At 40.5% G+C, this 21,238-nt stretch overlaps 1 protein-coding gene across 8 annotated transcripts in view; it reads left to right on the top strand.

Annotated features, from left to right (window-relative positions):
- Window positions 1-21,238, top strand: part of camta1a (calmodulin binding transcription activator 1a) — a 306,871-nt gene that overhangs the window by 76,183 nt on the left and 209,450 nt on the right. The window lies entirely within an intron of this gene.

Raw genomic sequence — 21,238 nt, 5'->3', positions numbered from 1 at the left:
AACTTTTTTTTCAATTATGTGTATTTAATACCAATGTCTCCATATGACCTACATAGCTATACGGAGCCTGTTAAAGCCTGTTTTTAAAAGAAGTGATTATAGAAGTTCAGCTGTTATATGTAGTCTTAGGTTATGTAACAGTGCTTAATTGCACCTGTCAGCATCACCATACAATACAAATAACTTTCACTAACTTCAGTTATGCAGCAGTTATGTACCTGCTTCTTTGTACCGCTTCCTAAACAAATACATGTTCTCCTGTCAACCACAGTATGAGGCTGTTGGAGCTCATGGGAAACGCAGTCTTCATTCTGGTAAATGCTGCTAATTTTGGTCAGAAAGGCTGCAACAGAAACTGAAAGTTCTTAGTAGCTGCTTTGAATAAAAATAACATGGGTTCTACAATGTGGAATCAAAAATACATCAACAAAAATAGTTTAGTGGATTCTGTAATCTAATCAGCCGGTCATAGAATGCTATTGTCTTGTAATTGGGGAACTACATAATAAAATGCTGGTCCAACACTATTCAGGCTAAATGGATGTGAATACTCGTAAACGGCACTTTAACATCATAATCATTGTCTCGTTTCAAAGCCAAAACAATGAAAAATATTGGTCTACGGAGTGTGCCGAGCTGTAAAGATAAACTTTTTTTTAACTTTGAATGAAAAGAATATCTAGTATTAAAAATCTTTCAAACAGTCCCATATAAAAAAAAACCCTGATGTTTCCCACTGCTGTACCTGTTTGTGTGGTACGTGAACACCATTTGAAAACAAAAAATAATTGTTTTCAAGTACAATCCCAGTCGAGTCTATGAGCAGCAACTGGCAGGCAATTGCAGTCGTAGTGCACCTTCATGGGTAATACTTTAAGACTTTGTACATCAAAGGTGACAAGTGGAGTATTGTACAATGCCTTATGGTCCCTTAACACAATATTTGATACCTTTGGTGGTACAGTATGACGGAAGTATCCACTGTACAGTTTGCTGTGTGCATTGTGCGTATTGTAGTATCTTCCTACCAAGCCCATGCCACAATACAAAGAAATCTTTCCACCCCAAACATATGCATGGAAATTCGGTAGGAATGTGATTATGCAGATTGAGAGAGGAGCCATGGGTACCAAATGTCAGATGTCAGGTATGCATTTTCAGACCCTTGTGGAATAGAGATGATTATCATGGTAATTATTCAGCATTTGAACAATCCGTTTTCTGCGTGGAACACTGGGAGGCACATCTGCCCAGGGATCTGATGTTGGTGTTTGTTTGCCACCATAAACATGCAAGGACGAGACAGAAATGGGGAAGGCGGGGTAAAGTGTTGAAAGAGTGCAATGTCTGCAATTCAACTGAAATAAACCTGGTCCAGGGAGAAAGAGTTGCTGTATCTCGTGCCCAATTCCCTCTCCTTCCTCTTAGCTCCTATCCTTGGCTCCTCTTAGCATTAAAGAGATTGGGGTGGAAGTGGAGCACATATCAGTCATCTTTATCTCCGAGCTGGGGGAGGGCTGGCTTGGGCCCAGGCTTTTCTCTCTTTATGGCTTCTTCCCCTCTTTTTGTTTTCCCACCACGTTCTTTGCATCCTTTTATGCACTCTGTATATTCTAAAGCCAGGCTTGTGGTTTAATATACATGATAAATTTTATTCCTGTGTTCATACCCATTATCCACTGGACTGAACACCCCCCCCCCCCCCCCCCAAGACTTTGCTCTACTGACAGAGAAATGTCACGCTATGGATGGCTAGCAGGAAAGTGAGATGGCCCCCGTCATCTTGGTAGTCATTAACCCGGTGACTGGTGAATGACCCCAAAACCTTTACACACATCTCATGCTCATTATAATCCTTTGTCGTCACTCTCTGATGTCCCAGAGTACATCAGGACTCTGCCTATGACCACCCAGACATTGCTCAGCTCCCTTATGCCTGCCTACTTATACAACACACTTCACACAACACTCTCATACTCACTGCTCATGAGGGTTTATGCTTAAAAAAAAAAAAGTAATGTGCTTTAAGGGGGAGTCATTAATTCAAATCCTGTATACCTTTTTTTCAAACTCAGGGAATGTCTCCTCACTTCTGTGTGTGTGTGTGTGTGTGTGTGTGTGTGTGTGTGTGTGTGTGTGTGTGTGTGCGCACGCGTGTGAAAGTGTGCATGCGTGTGTGTGTGCGCCTGTGTAAATGGGAAACTTAGACTGTGTCACACATTATTCCATAAATCTACAACAGGGGGCGTTCATGCTTCTGTTGGCTACTCTCTTCCACGTCCTCTCGAGACACAACAGCAAATAAATAACATCAGAGGTATTGCCTAGACGTCTTGGTATAAAAATAATTGCTGTGGCAGACCTTACATTTAAATGATAAGATGGTACCATTCACGTGGGAGGGGGAGGGCAGTGTGCCTCATTAATGTAAATACTTGCAACTATACAACAGGATTCCCTGCAACTAGAGGAGTACTCCTAAACATCAAGGCGCGAGCTCACCACAGTTGAACCCTAGTCACTTATGATCCACTCTCACCATTTCTAAGGAAAACCCAGCAAAGGAAGAGAGGCAGGTCAGCTGGCTGGTATGGTCTCAGACCCTCCCATTCCCCACCAGGTTACCTGCTAACACGTGTCGCTGTGTGAGCGACATCTTTCCAACCAGAAGTCAAGAACTGCACCATATCAACTCACTGATATCGGGTTGTTGGCAGATGCACCAGACCAGAGCCATGCACGACTAGGAACCAGCTTAGGGTGTTTTTATTTTGAAAATTGAAGAGAGTCTCCATGCCATTTCTGTGTTTGACATGGTGCCCTCAGCTTGTTCTGCTTGTGTAGCTTAACACGGCTTAGTGTTATTGGCTTGGCAATGTTTGTCCCTGACTTTGGGAAGGAGGAGCATCAGAAGTAGCGCTGAAATATTGGTGTGACTGAGTGACTGTTGCGGAAGAATAGCAACAATCTTTGTGCAGAACCACTCAGTATCAATCTGTTTCTCTCTGCTACGTACAACAAGATCTGCATCAGGCTTGCACCACTGTAAACATTTTTACACTGATGTCTGGGACATTATAGAGAATCGTACCACCAGGTGTTGCACTTCAGATACTAACATACTACATTGTTCTTCAGCTCACATCACTGTCGGCTTCAAACCCAAAACATTGCTGCATTTTCCCACTGTTGTAATATAAAAAAGAATTCATAATAACACTGATATGTTGACTCATTAACACGTTAACCTTCTGGTACATCTTCCTGCTTCCTTTGCTGAAATTTAATCTATGCTGTTGCTCAGCTGAATAATTGCTCACAACCCATCAGACAGACACTGGTGGCGCTGTATGTCTGATTATATACAAACGCAATATGATAATCAGGTCGTCATATTGATTATTACTAATTCAATTCAAATTGGATTTCATGTAGTGACACTGCCGGAATAGCGTACCTGATGTTGGCTGCTTTTTCATTTCAAAGAATGGGTCACAATTCTGACTGGTTTGAGTGACATCAAACCAATGTACTTGTACACTTGACTCTAATTCAGATTGTATCTCCCCTCATCTTCATACTACCTTTCGTCTTCTTCACCTCTTACTTGCAGAATAGCTTGATTTTTTTCTGATGCCTCGTGGGAGTTTTGCTCTTAATAGTTTTCCACATTATGGTGTTTGGACCTTGGCCTACAGGTCTTAGATAGAGGACACTTTGAGAAGGAGACAACGGGAACACCATCAAAGTGTGACTGAATGCATTGAGACTCACTGAACACCTCCACAGCTCCAGATGTATTTTATCCTGAGTACTGGTTGAAAAATAGAGAGACAGTTAATGAGGGTTGACCTAGGACAAGTTGAGCATGTAAACAGTCAAACTGGCCTTCTAACAAGCTTGACTCTTAATTTACATTCTTCCCCATTCCCTCTGACTCCCATTATACATGAAACCCCTTATGAAAAAGTCATAAATGCAAGAATCTATTCAGGAAAAAGGCACGCCAATTCATTACAGGCAATCTAGTATCTACTGTTACCTTCATCATGCTGCATGCTTAGACCATGGAATACCATTAAACCATCAGGTTAGAACATAATATACTGTAAGTAAAAAAGTAATATGCTAGATTGTACTATCTTACCAGCAAATAAACAATTTTACCTGAGATGGCTTCGCGGTAGCTTAAAAGATGTATCCTTGATGCGGAAATAGCCTTATTGACTACACCATCTCAACAATATGCTTCACATCGTTCAGAAAACTCCCAGCAACAGTTTTCTTTGATGAAGCGCATATGTAATCAAGGCTGCATACAAGGCTGCACCGTGCTAAATACTGTTTACCCCAAAATTTGGCGAGATAAAGGTGAAAGTTGTTGATATTCATAACTTTCTGTGAGTCTCACAATTTAAACCGCTGTGCAGTGTTTTGGCATGTACTCAACATAAAGTGGACTGGTTCATATTTAATGTTTTCAACTGTGCCGGTGGCGACATGTCATTGCCAATTTATTTTTAATCCTATTTTTGATCTAAACATAGCGTAAAATGGTACATCGGTTCAGTTGGAGGTCCTCCTTCTTTCTTAAACTCATGTTTGTATTCCACAGCCCTGCTTAGTTAGATATAATGTTGGTAATTGTGATTGTAATTACAGTAATATAACATTTCTGCAGTATGGGCGGCCCTGTTCTTAATAGTCTCTCAGGATTTTGGTATTGTTTTAGATTACAATTTTCACCACATAATAATCATGCAGATGATAAAAACATAAACAATACATAATGTTTTAAGTCAGGAGCTTGCTTGCTTCATGCAGCCAGAGATTTTGGTGATTCCTGTGTTGCTGACTGGGCACTGGGAATAATATCTCAAATATGAACTTCAAGAAGCTTTGCATTGAGTTATTTTCGTGTCAGTCACATTTCATTTTTGCTGCTTCCACATGCTTTATCTAATTTCTTCTGTTGTGGGGTAAACATGGATTTTTTTTTTTCTTCTTTTGGATGAAAATTCAATTACTGGAGCCTTTGGTGATTTTGCAAACAATGACGTATCGGTTGTGTATCTCCCTCTCCATCAGCCTTAAAAGTGGAAAGCCAGTTTTCTAATTTATTCAAGCAAAATGCTGTTCCCTCTGTTAATCATTCGGAGTGGGCTAAAAAGGCCCAGATCAGTGCAGACTGGCACAGCCTGAAACACACAAGCCTTATTTATTGATGTTTGTGTTTTTGTATTCTGAGTTTTTGTAATGCATTCAAATGAGGGTGCAACAAGGCAGAGTCACAGCAAGTTGCTGAGGGAGTGCGTCAAACACCGTGGCAATGTTTGTATTCGTGTCTCCTTGCCTCCTCACTGCTCACCCTGCCGTCCTCATTCAGCTGAGGCTTTTCTCTCATTTGGTGTTGCACTATGGCATCAACTGACGGAGGAGAAAGGATAGCTTGTCAAGGTCAGAGATGTGCACTAATTAGCGTTCAACACTGAACTACTGGGTTGGCTCTAGTGCCCTTCACCCTTGAGGCCTTGTGGCTTTACATATATGTGTGTGTGTGTGTGTGTGTGTGTGTGTGTGTCTGTGTGTGTGTTATGTAGTGTTTTCTATTATGCTTGCCCCTGCCCTTTCTCTTTCAATGCAGAAGCTAGCCATCTGAGACTGCCTATACAATACATACGCCCTCTATCACACCCCAGACTTGACTCAGATGGGGCATTCATATGTGACATGCAGAAAGAAGGAAAAGAGTGGAGATAGAAGGGCGTGGGAGCTGAAGTGGCAGCAAGCATTAGCATCCCACTGGGCTTTGTGTGCTTGTTATAGCATGAGATCACATGGACAGGAGAGGGCAAAAGAGAGAGAAGGTGGAAGAGGGAATTAGAGAGAATGCTGCCATGATGGCAATAGGAGGCAGGGACAGTCGAATTGATACAAACACAGAGAGGCTACACTGAATAATGATGGCATCAGAAAATGCAATGGCAAAAGTTCAGCCAGATCTTAAGGGGTAATTTTAGGCCCTTTGCTTGGGAACAGCAATTTCCTTTAGCTCTGTCTCTGAGCGATATTACTGTGGAATCATTAGACTAATTCATCATCCTTGACTTCTTCGTGTTTTCTGCTGCACTAGTAGGAAAAATGGTTGTTGTAATTGCAAGCCACAGAATTCAGATGTAAGCTCTGAGTCCTGCTTATTGCTTCTCTCCAACTCTGCTCAGAACGGGCCGAATTAGTCATGATCAGTTGTTACTGGATAATACAAGGCCTTTGACATCTGCTCGACTGTCAAATTATCAGTGTTTGTTGTACAGATTGTTGGAGTATTTCCCTCTATATCACTGTTTCATTATGAGGGATTGAGTACTAACTCTATACAGCCTGTACAGCACATTACATTAAGTGCTTTGAACTACATAGTAACAGTTGCCCAGAGATATTGATCCAATTTGGCATGAACATCATGCTTGGCAGAATTTTTTTTTTTGCTGTATCATATTTAGTTCTTTATTTAAATCCCTTCCACATACACTCCCGTCGTTGTTACTGGAAGTGGTTGGTATATATTCTATCTCTGTTACACTTTTCTTGGAGCAGTGAAGGAGATATGTTAACAAGCCTGTTCTCTAAACAGCATCCATATGGATGCCTCTGCCCTTCTCCAGTCACTGTGGTAGCTCACAGACCGATGAAACACATGCATGGCGCTCGCCTCCATTAATTTTTGTTTATTATGTATTTATGCTCTAAGCCTGAGACTTGCTGTGATCAGATGCATCTGTTTCAGCGTGGATCAGTGGATAACTTTGGCACACCTCCGTCCCATCCTGCTTTCCATGTACAACTCCACGGTTGTTTCGACTTTACTTGCTCTCCCTCTCACTTCCCCTCTCACTCTCCCTATTCTTTTCTTTAATTTCTTCTTTATTTTTGTCTCTTTTTTTGTTGCCTCTAGTGCATTCAAGCCTCCAAACACTGTGAATCCCATTCTTTCTCCGAAAATAAGATAAGTTCACTTAATGGTCAAAGGGCATTTTCAGCTTTATTAGCCAAATCCAAGGACTTAAATTAGCAGGTCTTGAAAGGGACACAGCCCAGGCTTCTCTCGAACGGTTTTATTTAAGTATACGTGTATTAAGACATGCCTTAATTTATACATAGAAATTCCTCTTCTCTTTGAAGTCATTAATGCTCTGACTGTAGGGTGTGTTTCACCAACCTAAATCTCTGATAATTACAAGCCCCATCCTGTTTTAACATATAAACAAAACTGAAATCACATGCAACACATTTGAAACACATGAAACAAATTTGATTCATGTGTACGTTCATGTACTGTCTTTTGTGCGTCTCATTTTTGAATATTTGCCTTTTTTCCCCTCATAACATGTGTCCTATTAATCCGTGGTATTTCAAAAATGTCACATCATTTCTACATGAAATAGTGATGTAAAGGGGTTGCATTTACTCTCAATGTAGTGATTTTTTACACCTTAACTCTACTGGAAGCACTGTGACCTCAATGACACACACATTCCTGCACTGATGGCGGAAGCTGCCATGCAAGGTGCCAACCAGCTCATCAGGAGAAATTAGGGGTTCCGTCTCTGGAGGAACTGGGGATCGAACCAATAACCTTCCAATTACCAGAAAGCCACCTCCTGGACATGGCTCAGGTGTCAGACAGAGGTACTAGAGAGATGTTTTACACCCCAAAGCTGTGGCTCACAATACCAGCAGACATCAGGCAAGCCAGCTCACTAGATGGTTTTAAAAGATAGCTTAAAATAAAGCCTGTTTCTTTACCTTAGCCCTGCCTGGCTTTCCATTTGCTTTCTGCCACACTTCTTTCATGTGTTTTATTTTACTTTTAATGTTTTTTTATTGTAATTTCATTCAAATTTCAATCTAATGACATACGCACTGGTTTTATTCTCTCATCAAGGATCTCTTTTAACATGTTTTTAATGTTCCTCTCCTCTCTTTTGTTATTAAGCACTTTGCGCTGCAATTTTTTGGGGATAAAATGCACTATACAACTAAGGTCTATTATTATATTATAATAATTTTGTACTCATTGCAGCTGTGACTTAAGGTTCCATGCATGGGTGCACACCAATACCCACTGAAGCCTCCTTACAAAATAAGGCATGGTGTTTTACAAACTGCTTTACCAAATAGCAGGTACTTCACGCTAATAAAGCAGCAGGAGTAATCTTTTTGGCATGGAAATGCAGATTAAAAAACTGGTTGGAATATTAGCAAATAAAATTGTTGGCTCATTGGTTCCGACTTGTTGTTATATCAGACTTAAAAAAGTGTTTCACAGTTAATGAGGTGCCAGAGTAGTTGCAGATGTATTTTGCTACATATTGTAGGCTAATGTTAGCTCTCTGAGCTAAAGTGATTGTCCCCTTGCCAACTACTGAGCTAAAGAGTTATTATCACAGCTTAATGTTTATTTTTCTGATAGAATTTGGATTTGCATTATATTTAAAATCAATTAATTGAAGCATACCATAAATGTATTTCTGTAGGTGAACTGTAAAGCCAGGAAAAAGCCTGGTTCAGGTGAGAGTCTAAATTATGTTACCTGACTGCGCTGCCCGCTAAAGCCCAATATTGAATTAGAATAATGCCATAAATCCATACGGATCCATTTATACTTCTTATTGGATTATAAAGTCTCTGTATGGTTGTTACATTTGCCTTTTGGTTGACAGCAGAAAGAGAGAGAGGAGGATAAAAAAGGAGCGAGAGCAGAAAGATAGCAAGATGAACCAGGTGAGGAAGTGAACATGTGGTGAAGACGTCATACTAATACCAGAGCAGCTTCTACTTCGTCCATATTCATTTAACTGGACTTGACAATGATTTCAAATAACGAAGCTCGATGCAGTTTCTCCTTTTCATTTCCTGAAAAAAGACAGACAGTGAAGCAATTGACGTCACACCGCCAAACATTTATAAAGCACGAGTGTGGAATAAGTTCAGTTTTGTAGGAATGATGGAAGATATTGCTGCAACAACAGCGACTAAGTCGTCACTAACCCACATCCAGAGACACCATGACTTTGAAAGAGAGAACAACAAGAAAGGTGGAGAGGTAGAAAACACACACAAAAAAATACTCTGCCATTCCTCACCTCTTCTGCTCGGTCAAGTTCTGTCATCAAAAATCATCAATCATCTGGTGAAACAGAGTATTTCTCATCTTACTGACATTTTAAGAATTTAAATAATTCACAGATTCTTGTATCTCATTTAACAACAAATTGGATTCGTTAAAAGCACAACTGTAATTTCCCCTCCTTTCTCTTTGTCTTGATCTGGATTTCTTTCTTCCAACTAATAATAGAATTATATATTAGAATCAAATGCAATGTATTGCGACATATTGCAGGGTGACTGGCTGAATTGTCAAATTATTGGATATTCAAAATCTATTCAGATGCATTGTATTGAAATGCATATCAGAATATTTCAGCAGGTGACAGATTTGCTAGTTTAATAAAAACTAATTTGCATAAACAAGTATATTTGTCATTATTGAATAAAAACACTTTAGAAATATCAAATTGAGGTGTATTTCAGACGTAAACTTATGTGTTTGACTTATGATGCGTTGAACTATAGACATGGTACCATAGTCATTTGAAAGCTCGAGAGCTTGAGATTATCATTTTTTGTGTTATATATAATTAAAATTGTTTTATTTCTCATTATATACAAGAAGTAGAAATTCAGAACGCTGTATACTACTGCTTTAATTTGAGCTTAATTCTAGAAAAAATACAATAAAGGCACATCACCCTCAGTTAGGATGTGGTCTTAGAAGAAAAGATAAAGTTTGTGCCTCCTTGGGGAATAAGCAACTTAACCAGCCTTTTTTAGTATAGTCAGCGTTTGCAGGGTGCTTCGGCTCCAAATTGCATTTTTAATCTCTTTGTTAGGTGAGGATGAAGTGCGGATCACTTCTGCCCTGCTCATTATTTCAGACAGTTGCTTTAAGGTCTTTTTTTGAGTTCAGATAATGTGCTTTCTGTAACACATACTCTACTAATGTCATGACATTGTTAGCAGAGAATTAACAATTTCCTTGTTCCCAGCAAGGGTAAATTGCGAAACCCTTTCGTAAACAGTTGAACATTCCTGTTGAGCTGTGTGAAAATTAGGATTAAGCTAAAAGTTCTTGAGGGCATGCTATACTACTGTATATAGTTTCACTACTGAATACAGAAGTCCTCCATAATCATGTCTCTGGAGGCTGTAGTGTACAGTATTCATTTGTTTTACATTGTTAGAATGATGACATCATTAAGTGACTTTGGATATTCAAGAGAACGAGTGAAAAATTGATCCCTTTTACAAGACATTTGTTTTGAATGAATGAAAAAGCGCCTGGCTGGTCTGCTGTTTAAACAGCCTTGCAGGCTTTGGGCAGGTGGAGGAAGAAAGCTCTTATCCGTCTTCATCATAATATCAAGGTCATGGATGGGTAGCTGAGCTAATCTCTTTCTTCTCATATCTCTTACGGAACGAAAGCGCTGGCAGGCCTGCCATGTATTAAGCCCTCTCCAGCCAAAGACAGAATACGATGTCAGTTCCACACATGGAAATATGATCGACTACGCTGAAACAAAACACAAGAATGCGTAGGTCTCAGTATTCATAAGAAGGAGGACTGACTGTACACATTCACACCCAGACACCAGCTGCAAAATCAACTAGGAGATAATGGATATTCAAATTTTGTGCCAAACTATATAATCTTCGACATCTGCTTCATTATGCATGATTCTGAGCACGTATTTGCATCCAAACATGATATCCTGTAAGTGTACACGACTATAAAATATTGTGCCAGCTATATTTGGTGGCATGATCAAAGCAGTAACTGCTTATGTGTGAGCTCAATAATGATAGACTCATTCTGTCAGATGAGATGGGTTAACTGCTCAGTATCTGGTTAGAACTGAAAGAGAGTGGTCTCTTCCCCTCCCTCAAACAGATTCACCCTGTACAAAGTTTTATCCCCATTGTTCATTAGACTTCTGAAGGAATAATTAACAAGGCTTTAAAACACAGCTTTTATGGATCACCTGCTGTCCCCCAATATCATTTTTGTGAGTGCTCAGCAGAATACAGCGAGAGGCATTGATGCTAACGTCTGGCACCCAAATGCCTTGCAGGATCAGTAACTCTCCAATTAAAGCAATATCTCTCAGTCTTGTGCCTGGCACCAGAGCACTGAGCTCACCACAGGACTCGTCCATATACAAACACCACATCTTTATAGTAGGACCACGGTCCCAAGATAAGAATAAACAGCCTTAATGCACCAATGTAACATGCAGATACATTGTGTTTTATGAAGCTGAACTGTATTCCACAGTGATAAGCCAAAATCATGGCAGAATAATGGGAGGCAAGGTCCATTTAGTAGTAAAAAAGAGAAACAGGAATAGTCTTTCATTTTAAAGTTACAGATTAGGCTGAGAACATTACCCCTTATCACAGTCTGCTGCCGTAGAGAGCTTCTTTTCAGTCGCACCCCTCTTTACTTGAGTCACAGTGCCTTCTCAAAATGCACAAATATATTTGTCATGTCTAGGGCCGCCAGATCACAAGGTAAATATTAACATCCAACAAGCAAACAAACAGTCTTTTGTGTGGAAGATAAAAGTGAAGCGTGTGGCGAGGTTAATGGGACCGGGCTATTAGTGTTGTCACTCAGTCTGCCAGCTCTGACAGTGCGGCTCAGTCTGAGGGCCTCTCCTTTCCTCGTCCACCTGCTTATCACCTGGATAAATTAACTCCAGCAGACAAGGGAGGCATGTGGAGCGGGTGTGTGTGCGTGTGTGTGTGTGTGTTTGTGTGTGTGTGTGTGTGTGTGTGTGTGTGTTGGGGGGGATGCAGATCCTCACCTATCACAAGACAAGAACACCAGGCACAGATCATTGCTCTGTTGACTCTAGTTAATAGCGTGGGGCCACAGCGTGCGTCAGATTTTTTGGGGGTCCGTGAGATTGACGTGCAGTGCAGGAGAGTAAACACCTGATAATTAAACACAACCGCATGTTCGTCAGAGGCGATGAAAACCCCCTCCCTCTCCTCATGCAATTTATCCAATTTTGAATGAATGACTGACGACCTATAATTGTTCTCTCATGTATAGTTAAGGAAGGTTAGAAATGACTTGGTTAAGGAAGAATAGTTAAAAATAGAAAAAAAAGAAGTTGACAGTTGCTACATGATAGGGTGGGAATAGAGGTTTGTGAATAGTGTCAAAATCTGGCCTGTTTTTTAACCCAACCATCTGGCTTGACATCTCCCCCTGAGACCTTGCGGTGTTTTAACGCCTCGTTCCTTGCACCTGTCCTTCTGGGAAACAACAGTCAGGTTTGGTTTTTTTGTTGTTTTTTGTTTTTTTTGCACAACCTCGAGAGTCTGAATGTCAGGCAAAAATTAACATGAGCTGTTTTCGTTATTTTGTTTTTCTGGGTAGGAAAGTCTCAAGAGTTCTCACATTCCATAAGGCTGGATGGAGACATTTTTGCCATTTTGAAGTCTTTTTTTAATAAAGGTGGGACTGTGATGAAGACTTGAGTGGGACTTCTGAGGAGAGATTGTGTCAATTGGAAAGCATTCAGCTGGTTTTATAGGGCCTGGTTCGCCTTGTGGGTGCTCTCTGTTTAATTGAACGCTCATTAGAGAGTACACTGTTATACCCCTACAGTTTATAGTGACATTCCCCCAAAGGCAACGTAATTAGGTTTAGGCAAAATGGTGGTCTGAATGGTTCCTCATCCGTACTATTACTGCATAGAGTTTGTGCTCTCGCTGGCTGGTCATAAAAGCAATAATTTTGGGGAAAAGTGTGTGACACTGGCTGGCACCCGCAGCACTGGAATAGGAAGATTACAGGCACAGCTAAAAGGGAACAGTAATTGAATTTTAGAGATCCTGACGCACATTACACCAGAAGAAGAGACAAGAGAAAGCTTTTTTGCCCGATGAGGGGAAACTGGAGGGTAGAGAGAGGTGAGTCTTCTCAATACACCAACTCCTCCCCCCCCATCCCCCCCCCCCCCCATTCCCCTCCTCTTCCTCTGTTAGTGCCACTCAGCAATGCTGGAGCCATTGCTGTGTTAACAGTTTCTGTTCTCACGGGACGGGAGAGCCCTAACTGTCGCCCACCTCCAGTTGGCTGCAACCAGTGAAACCACTCCGCTATGTGTATTTTATTCATGGTTAGATGACGCAGCGTTACCAGGCTGGTCTTTTTATGCCGCTGAACTTTCAGTATAAGCGGAGAACCTGAACATACAAGCAGAGGAAAATCCATCACAGTATCTTCTGGGTGGCACATTGCTGTACACATGAAACAGCTTGGAAGTACTATAACAACCACAAATTAGTTTGGCTTGATGGAAATCATGTCAAGATGTTATTTTATCTAAATTTGAGCCTCTTACATTTGATGTAGGAGACAATTAATATAAAATGATGACGTAACCGTCACTGCCATCATACTTTGTTGCATTAAAGTTGGTTGGCGTGGATGTTACACAATACATCCACTAAAGGGGATTTCAGAGTCTGCAACAAACACAAATGAAGTAACATTATTAATACAGAATTTTATTGTTTTTACCAACTCCCATAACCTCCTTTTAATGATCTGACATTTTTCAATGATTTTTAGTCTGACGATGATCTGTTGCCTCTCATTGCCCCTATGATCTCTGATGCTACCTCTCCATTGGATCCATATCCACTCTGACACAATGTTACATGTGAAATATTAAAAAAAAAACAATATTTGTAACTCTGACTCTGAATATGAAATAAGGATAATGTTGTTTAATGTCATCTTGGGAGCTCATGAGGCAGATTGGGTTGACTATTAATCAGAAGGTTCCTGGTTCGAGCCTCAGCTCCACAGGCTTTGTCAAAGTGACACTGAACGAGACTAGCGCAGCATGTGTTTTGATGAAAAAGTCATATTGCTTTATTATAAACAATAGTATAAGTTATGGCGGCACGGTGGTGCAGTGGTTAGCACTGTCACCTCAAAGCAAGAAGGTTCCGGGTTCAGTTTGAGTCCTGGCTCGGGCACGGGATCTTTCTGTGTGAGTCTGCGTGTTCTCCCTGTTCCTGTGTGGGTTCTCTCTGGTACCCCAGCTTCCTCCCACAGTCCAAAGACATCAAGAGGGGACGAGGCTGACTGATACTTTAAATTGACCGTAGGTATGACTGTGAGTGTGAATGGTTGTCTGTCTATATGTGTTGGCCCTGAGATGGACTGGCGACCTGTCCAGGGTGAACCCCACCTCTTGCCCGTAGCTGCTGGGAGAGGCTCCAGCCCCCCCCCCCCCCGACCCTTAACAGGAATAAGCGGGAGAAAATGGATGGATGGATAGATGGATGGAGTATCATAAGTTGACATACTTGGTTATCAAGAAAAATGCATGTTTCTCCACTCAGTTATACAAACTTAAATTTGCATAAAAATGAACATTTGTGCAGAATCATACATAGCAAACCATTTCTTTTACAAAAATACAGCTATTTTTCGCACATATTTAATTGCACAGGCTGACACTGCGATCCGATTAATCGTGCACTGAACCCCTTCTCCCCTATCTTCTCCTGATGCCTTTACCATCGGTGTGTGTGATACATACAAAAATATTTCAGCAGTCAGTAACTTGAATATAAATGTGGTCCACTTTCATTTCCAAACATTTTCGCATGTCGGTGAAAGCCCAATATTGACATCTTCCTTGCAACTGAAAACCCAGAGATGTTTATTGCTGTAACACTTCAAGTCGTACCAGAATCCATCCAGTAAGCTGTAACGTTATACATTAACCTGCTTATCAGATAATTATGCATCACTTCAGCATTTGTGCTTTTGTTTTGCTCACACCAAGAAAATTACACATTGTAGATATTACAAAAATATTTTCCTCAAGCATGTAATTTAAACTAAGTTGAAATGATGGCAGGTATGAACAATTCAGAGAACCACATTCTTGTGCATCAAAATGAAGGAAAATATTGAAGGATTTAAAATAAAATAGAGAATATTGAATCTGTCAATGAAGGTCTTGTTCGATCTCAATGGGGGTCCCCGGGTCTTGTTTAGTCCTTGACTGATGCTGCTACGACTCCACACAAACACTAATTGGCCAAAGCCCAAGAAACCACATTAAAAAACAAACTGTGTTCTTTCCACCATTGATACACTGAGACAAGCTAAATTAGATCAATTGAAAGAAATGGAAGCGGACAGAAAAGTGATTATTTGGCCCATAAGTGGTGCTATCAAACCTCTGACCTTCTAATTTACCAGCTCACAGCAGCACTTTTCATCTTGCAGCAAAGGTAAAGATGACTATCTAGTGTGGAGGAAAAAGTTCTGCTGCCCTCTTTCCAAAGTTTTCTCAGAGTGAGGAAGGATATTGCTGTGGGTGAGTGAGGTGGAGGTTGTGGGGTGCTTGAACTCTCTGTTGTGCAGGCAGTAACAGTCTTTACATTCAAGAGGGAGAGGATCAAAGAGCATACGTTTAAAGGGAGGAGGGGTGGTTTTAGAGTCTCTCCTCTGTTTGGGAGGCATCCAGGTATCTGCGGTGTGTATTGATGTGGAGCACTGTCGCGAGACACACTACCCCATCCTTATTTCCTCTTGTCCTGTTGAAGCTAAACGGGCTATGCTTCAAAAACAGTGCTTTATCAAAGACACCACTTAAATTGCTCTCCCTTTTTTCTGTGCTGCTCTTCTGTTCTTCTGATAAATATTATGTGTCTTTCTGGCTAAAGCGCTGTAGAGGAGCCTTCCGAGAGTGACTGGTTAGAAGTAATCCCAGAGAGAGGTTGAAAAAGGAAAGATGCTGGTTAGCATTTCTTCAGAGATGTGGTGCAGAATCGTGAATTGAAGTCAGATGCTATTTCAGCATACATTGTGTGCTTTTCACACCGTGTTTCTTTGTGTGACACAGTGGGTCTAATAAGACACTAGAGGAGGTCCTTTCAAGCTGCTGTACAAATGACTTTGCCCCACAGTTCCACCTGTGTCCTCCTCTAGCCTGCAAAATAATCAAATCACGAATTGGGTTGTCATTCAGACCCAAGGAAACATGTGATATGGAGCGAGGACGCTCCGTAGAAAAGGGGGAACAACTCCTGTAGGAGAAGAATAAAAATATGACAATTTGCAAGCACAGAGTATTTCAATAAACCTGGACAGTGTTTATTAGTCCACTTAAGCTGTAGCACTCTTGCATTTGATGTGTTCCTGCAAATCTTTTTCAGCTAGTTATCCCTCCCCATATTTCTTCTGTCATCTCTGTAATTATGGCATCTGTCCTGCATAACTCTAATGCATGGTCGCATTGCATGAGCACCTCTTAAAACCTGCAGTCATGAGGATAAGTGTCTTCATTCTCCACAGATTGGCATGGTGTCAAAGTAAATGAAACTAGAGTAAGGTGAATTTGGTGTAGTGGAACTTATAACAGTCTGGTTCCCACTATAATGTTGACACCAAGGCAAAGATTTATACAGTAATTGCAGTGCAACGAGCAACACGCTAAATCCACGGACCAGTAGTGGGATCAGAAATCCTCAACAACATTAATGTACAGTATCAGATTATGTCACTATTAATTAGGCGCTGTATGAGAACATCCCTGTGCTGTGTCCTCTCCTCCCTGCATAAAGCCGAGCAGGCGAGTAAATGTACAAAATAATTACTCAAGGACTGCCCCGGCTCCTCTACACTTCTGTCACCAAATTTCACACTAATTGGCCACACCAGCTAAGAAACCCAGAAACAAGACTTGTATTGAGTCAGCTTATGACTGCGCATAGTCTGTAGGGACACTTACTTTACCTGAAGTTGTATCTTTGAAAATAAAGGCACATCTGTATCAATACTGATCCAGGTTCAGTGCAAACTGTACTGTATATTTAAGAAGAAAAGCAGACCTGGTTTAGCATTAGGCAGGCAAGTGTGAGCATTCAGTATATTTACATGTTAGAAATAGCTGATTATCAGTGGGATTAAAACTGGACTTTTAAAATACATATAAACATGTTAGTCTTGACTGAAATTGTATAAAAAAAAAAATCAGACTGTCTAACTAACATAGATTATGCATTTCGGCCTCTAATTAGCCTGGGGGTTCTTTGCATGTTCTGTAGGTTCTGCTGCAGTATTTTTCCTAGGAGTTGAACACTCACTCACTCATCGTTCACAGAATTGAAAAGTGTCAAATTTTTCTATAGTAGCCTTTGAATTTTTAGTCAGCTGTTCAACAGGAAATCCTCATGCTAATTTGAAAAAAAAAGAAAATAAAAAAAAAAATCGCAATAAGTCTGCCCTGATAAAGGATTCATGGTCATAAATGCTTTATTACTTAGGGGCGGCAGGGCTCAGGGGTAGAGTGGTCGTCTAGCAACCAAAGGGTCGCTGGTTCGATCCTCGACCCCGGTGACCATGTCAAAGTGTCCTTGAGCAAGATACTGAACCCATAATTGCTCCTGATGAGTAGGTTGGCGCCTTGCATGGCAGCCTCCACCATCAGTGTGTGAGTGTGTGTGCGAATGGGTGAATGAGATGACACTGTAAAGCGCTTTGAGTGCCGCTAAGGTAGAAAAGCGCTATATAAAATTGAGTCCATTTACCATTACTTGAATTGTAAATACTTCCTAAACTATTCATTAACAGTTGAAAATGACTGTATTTTCTGAACATTAAAGTGGGGTAACTACTTGGTAAGGTGAAGGTATGCTGTTCTACTGCATTTTTATCCAGATCTTGGTATTTTACCACTTAAAATGTATTTAAAATGAAGTGAAAATTAAGTGTTTACAATCCAAATAATGACACACTTACAACTATTTATTAACCCTTAATGAGTGGACGCATTTTGTAAAGTGGTAGCATTTGCTTGGTATATGATGCAAAAGGTCAAATGGAACAAGGTCTGATTGCAACCAGCTCTAATGGGGTGTAACTGCTGCGGAGGCAGACACACTGTACCTCCATCGATAAGTCTGAATCTGAAGCAGAATCTTTGGCATACAATTATAATCTATTTTTATCAAAAAACAAATTGTAATCCTATTATGTCGGTTGTATATTCAGGGATTTTGTTGATCTGGTTTGCTTTTGTGATAGCTATTGCCTGTCTGGGGAGAGGGATCCTGATAGAGGGTCCAAGGACAGAGGTTGTTAAAACGTGTAGAGATTATGAAGCCCCTCAAGGCAAATCCAAATTTGTGATTTATTGATTTAGAAATAACATTAGATGGACTGATTAACTAAATGAATGAATCCCCAGTTCTTGTATTCTGGGACGACCACACTAGTCCACCTTAATGGCCTAACCAAGCTATAGCTTGAATGCAACTATGCATCCACTGAGTGGTCCATACACAGCCTAACATAATTTTGTGATATATTCCCAACTAACCGACCATATATTTTCTCAGACAGCATCAGTAACAGCTGATTAGCAGTTTCCTAGTGTGTGACAGTTGTGATGTCTTTGTTTATTTGCATGCCCTCATTCGCCTTTTGATGCTGGCTGCTGTTATCCTCCCTATTGATTAAAGAGCGTAAGATGCCCAGGAGTCATCTGGTTTGATCTCAGTAACATCCTTTCCTTAATTCTCCCCTGTTAGTGTAATACCCAACACTAAGGTCCCTGCTGACAAAAGCCTGATGGAATGAAATGTTAGACCCGATCAAGAAATCTAGGCTATTTTCACCCTTGTGGAAATGAATAACATGTATGGGGGCTTGAGAGAGGAAGTAGTTTGTTCTTCTTTAATCTGAGGTTATTCGAATAACAAACACTCCTCGATTCATATATACTGTTGAGGAATGTTTGAGTTGACACAGACAGTCAGACAGCCAGTTGTCACGTTTGATTTCCAGAGGTGACAGGTCCATCGTTTGGGGTTTTTTTTAAGCCGTTTTTATCCAGGTAAACCAAGAGATGAAAAGCTTGTCCTGAGCTAGCATTGCTCCATGTATAATGTAAGACCTTTTGTCCTTAGATCAGGGGCATTTCTTTTACTCATGTCTTGTCTGATGGAATTTTAATAATAAGCTGGAATTGTCATCTTGCACTATACCACAAATATCTCATCACTCGCTCTTCACTGTGTATCTTTTGAGAGATTAATGACGGCTTTCATTCTGAAAAGTTTCCATTTGGACAGTTATCTTCTTTGAAATGTTGAATCTCTGTTTGCAGGTCGGTTTTTGATTAGTGGCGGCACTGAAGCCTTTAATAGCGGGGAGAGAGAGAGAGGGAAAAAAAAATCAACTCCATGTCTAGCGCTAAGTGTTTTTTAAAGTTGGGTGAAGTGCTGCAAAAAGCACCATGTTCTCCCTGAGGGGACACACCCACTCAGCATAGGTGTGAGAGAGCGAGACAGACAGAGAGAGAGAGCGAGAGAGAGAGAGAGAGAGAGAGAGAGAGAGAGGTGGTCAGCAGACATCTCTGGTGCTGAAATTGAATCTGATCCTAAGTTTTCAGTTGAAAATCAAAGTGACAGAATGGTAGATAATAGGTTTGCTGTAACGTCACGCCTGACTGTATGTCCACACTTGGGCATTTCTCCAGCAGTCCAGTTCCTGATGTTCCTTATGACAGGCATTTTCCTATTTCTCTTCCTGTTACACGGCTTTGCAGCCACAGCCCATTTTGCTTCCCCACTTTCAGCATGCTCCATGGATTGCTCTGTTGCCTATTACTTTGAGTGCTGAGCTATCAAAAATGTCTGATTTGTTATTGATAAAGTAATGTTCAAATGGTCATAAAAATGAAACAAAGCCCGTTTGTTTGTTTGCCTACTGGGATGCAGTGCCTGCCTTTTTTATTCTCTTGCTGCATTGTTTTATTGTTGTAAAGCCCACGTAATCCTCTGCACTTTAAAAGATAAGTAAACTGTAACCATTATTAAATATATGTATACATATATATTTGATAATGATTACATATATATATATATGTTTGTGTGTGTAATTCCATGACATTGTAACATTGACATTGACATCAGTATTTCAGAGTACAAAAGACAAATTTTCTGGTCTCATCCTCACCTCACTTGTCTCTTCAGCCTCTCAATCACTCCCTGTTCTCCTGTTTCTGCGACCTTGAAGGTTTTCATCCCGTGTTTGTTCAAACACACAGAACTCTCTGTTTCTTTTTCCTCTCCCTTCCTTTCCTCTGTTTTCATTAGCGCGCTCAGTCAGCCTGCCGAGGGACAGCCCAGTGCTGTGCTCACGTTACAGGCCTATTGACTTCGGAAGAGAGAGAAAATACTGTGGACATGATTCACCATGCATGAACCTCATGATACCAGTTTTATCTGTACCTTCTTTTCAATGGAGAAGGAAGCAGATAAAGCACACGCCATTTTTATCGCCCTCACTTCAGGCCTGTCAGTAATCAGATACACAGCAAGGCTAATTAATATTTTTGAGATGCTGCCACACAGTCATACACTGGTACTGTCAAAAAATGACATGGCGTTGTCAAAACACTCTCTGATATATATGTATATTTTATCATTATTTTGTCCAGCTTTTGTATTTCTAAGAGTTGTATACTTTATTTTGCAGTAGTCATTATCTACTAAGTACCTGAAATTGCTATTGGGAAATCAATTTTTAATGTTGACAAATTGCCACAATCAAAAGGTTACAAAATTGTGTAAGTCATTGTTTGGGCTAATTATTTTTTGTTTCGTTCATTATGCATATTGAATTCTCATGACGGAGCATCTGAATGAAAACCAAGTTTGCCGCTCATCCCTCGCTAACTTTGATGGACCAGTCTGTCACTGTATTTGAAATTAACCTTCAATCATTCAATCATTTGCAAAGTATCTGAAACTTCTCCATATTCCTTTGAGCTCTGAAGAGGGTGATGACAGTATTAGCAGGGAGAAATAACCCTCAGAGGTGGATGGGTGTTTTAGCACACTTGTACCCCCATAATTAATCAGGATAGCTGTGGATTTCACTGTCTGATCTGCTTTCTCTCTCTTTTAACTCCTCTCTTCTATTGTGGAAGGGTGCGGTTGGGATTGTCTCAGCTCATATCTGCAGCTGTACAATCCCATGCTTTGAACTCCACCACTATGGTGTTATGCTAATCAAAAATGGAATGCGTTTTGAGGAACTTGAAGCATGCTGGGCTCTACAGTTTTT

Source organism: Aulostomus chinensis, chromosome 9 (assembly GCF_037954235.1).
Source record: "Aulostomus chinensis isolate RoL2024-O1b breed Wild chromosome 9, RoL_Achi_v1.0, whole genome shotgun sequence".
In the NCBI taxonomy this organism is placed as follows: Eukaryota; Metazoa; Chordata; class Actinopteri; order Syngnathiformes; family Aulostomidae; genus Aulostomus; species Aulostomus chinensis.
This window is presented reverse-complemented; position numbering and strand designations above follow the sequence as displayed.